Genomic DNA, 3,188 nt, shown 5'->3' with positions numbered 1-3,188 from the left:
TCCCCTTCATCTTCTCTTTTTCTCTTCCAATCCGAATTTCTGCAGCTCCTCATTTTCTCTCCATTCAATTAACTTTTATCAGCCCATTAGTGTTTGACATCTCATTTATGGTTCTTGCAATTCCCACTCACGGCCTCATTAAATCTGCTCGGTTAAAACGTGATTTTTCTTTTCTGCTTCCAAGGTTGCATTGCTCTATCAATTTCCAAGACTTTGTCTTCCCCTTATTTGAAATTTGAAATTCAATCTAACCTATATAAATTCAGATATCTCTTTCATGTTTGCACTTCAATACCTGTTTCCCTCTTCTCAAATCTCTCAATGTGCTTCATTTCATAAAGGAGGAAAAGGAGGAGTTTGTGCCTTGCAGTGTCTCCCAGTATATTCTTTCTCACTGAAAAATTGGCTAGGCAGGTACAACTCTAATCTGAACTCCAAACACAACATTTGTCCCAAAATTTCCCAGGAATTTTGTTTTATTTCTTCGTTGAATTAGTTGATATGTAATTTCAAGTTATTCTTGGCTAGAGATTGTGCTTGAACCTGATTGCGGGAATTCAAATAGCTGAAGTGATTCAGGTGCTCCAGTCTTACATTCCTTTATCATAGTTATTGGTTGCATCCATATTATGTAAGCCAGCAGTATTATTTAAAAAAATTCATGTTACCATAGGGCTGCAATCAAGTTTCAGTGTTAATACCTGAGAGAAACTAAAAGATTGGTTTTGGTCTTGATCTCTATTTCTAATTTTATTTTTTCAGATCAAATTTGCTGATCATTTTTTCAGATGAGGGATTCTTTCATTTTAGTTTTTGGTCCTGTCTGCAGGTTGGTGTCGTCGTTTCCTTTTTCACTCTTACTTCTATCAAATTTTGTTTGTGTTTTCATAAACTGATTTGTTGGTAACTTGGTATGCATGTCTCTCCTTTATACTCCCTCCGGTCCTATTTATAAGCAACAAAAAAAAATTCACATAGTTTAAGAAATGTAGTTAAACTAGATAAAATGCATTAAATTTGTCTTAAATTAAAATGAACTTCCAAAATTACCCTTTGTTATTAGTGTTGGAAAGTGGAAAAGAGAGAGAATAATTAATGAGACACATTTTACAAGTTAGAATTAATAAGGGCATCATTGGAAAAAATTAATTAATATAGCTCAAACTTTCATTTGGTTCTTATAAAATGGACCAAGATTTTTCTTCTCTTTCATGCTTATAAATAGGACCGGAGGGAGTAGATGTTTTTTTGATATAGAAGGTTAACGTTTTTTTTTGTTGTTGTAAGATTCTTGAAGCTTGAATTTCATGAAAGACTCCAAATCCACTACTGGCAAGTCTTTTAATTGGAAGCAAAATCTTTGGCATCCTCAAACCTCATGTTTGTTTTGGTTAGTTGGACCCCATCAATAAAATCTCCACCTACTGTTTTTCAATTCCAATGGGTTTAATGCAAAACTCATTTTTTACGTGTCTTCTTTATAATCATTAGGTTGGGGTCTCTTAAATTTATTATCAACAAGAAAATGTTTGTGTGTTTTTATCTGTTTGTATGTTTTAAATGAGTTTTGTAATAGCTGTTTTAAAAAATCCTTATTTAGTCTTTTGATTTCCTTTTTATTCTCCTTATTAAGTCTTTTAAAACTCTTTAGATTGTTTCTTGAATTGATATAGTGGAAGCAATTCACCAAAGTTGCATGAAATGGCAACCAAATACACTTACTGCCACTTGAGCACTAATTTTTCCCAATACTTGCATGTACATATACTCAAAGAAAAGTGCACGTTTAGAAACAACAGAAAATGATTGTACCAAATTTGGGATTTAGTCCATACTACTTTTAGCTTTATGTTTCTCTTTTCTTTTCACTAAACTCAGTCGTCACCACTAACTAGATAATTAAAAAATGCTCACAGATTGGTGAACTGGTTTTTTACTCAAGATAAATGGACTATTGTTTAATGCTGCTATACATGTTGTAGAGGTGTACCATGATTGAACTTTATTTCAGGTATGATTAGTCATTCAAATGATTATGTTCAATTGCACCATGACTGAACTTTATTTTTCTTTATCACATAAGAAGCTATGGATATGGCTACACATGCATGATTGTTAAATAGAGTTCTTCAAATCTAACATTCTAAAGATTTTCTGATGTATAAAATTTTCAAAACTGATGTGCCATGTCTTGCAAGTGCTGTGTATTCTTCTCTTTTGTTTGCTTTAAAGAGATGCTCTTACACATTATGATTTTATCTAAGGTGTTATTAATTCAACATGGATTTTGATTTTTGGGTATTGCTTGAAGCCTTGAACAGCCAAATGTATTATTAGAATTTTTGTGCTACAATTTAACGAAGTAGATTTTCTTTCTACTCTAGCTACCATGACTATGGAAATGAGTTCTAGAATATGGGAGATTTCACTTCAGTGGGAATTGAACAACTTTCAATGCAGGCTAACGGCTAAGGAGTTAATGCTTAAGGTAGATTACTAGGAACACAATTGAAACACATTACATGGGGACTATGTCTCTGTATAAAACAATCTTCGATTTTAAGTTTTTCTTAGTCATTTCTTATATGTTTCTTCATGAGTGTTGCTTTGCTTTATCAATGCAATGACATTTGCAATATTAACAGGGCAAGGTATAATGGAATCGCCATGTGATATGAAGTATGGGAAGTTTAGTTTAATTTTTAGTGGCTAAGCATATTGGTTATGGATAAAATTGAAGCACTTTCAATTATAGCTTTGACAATACAAGTTGGGATGTCATAAGAAGATGCATTGTCAAATATCATTGCACAATCCATTTTGTGGATATGAACGGATTCCTTGGCCTTGAAGGAGCTTCTAGCGTGTGGTTATTCGATGTAAAAGACACCATTGATGTATTTTAATGTAATTTTATCCAATATTAGTCTTAAATGCTTTTTACTGAAGTCCTTAAATTATTTTTTAGTAGTATCAATTTATATAATAACTTTTCTATTTTCTCTAATCTTTAATTTGTTTTAATAATAAAAATATATAAAATAAAGGTTTTATGCATAATTGAAATATCTAAATACAATATGAAAGAGAACCTAAAAGATGGAAAGTATTGACACTTGGCAGGCATTAGGATAGGTTTCAAGCATTTTTTCAAGAATAAAATAAATCAAAAAGAAAATGTTAATTCC

The sequence above is a fragment of the Lotus japonicus genome, chromosome 6 (assembly GCF_012489685.1).
Source record: "Lotus japonicus ecotype B-129 chromosome 6, LjGifu_v1.2".
NCBI lineage: Eukaryota > Viridiplantae > Streptophyta > Magnoliopsida > Fabales > Fabaceae > Lotus > Lotus japonicus.
Note: the sequence above shows the minus strand (reverse complement) of the source record.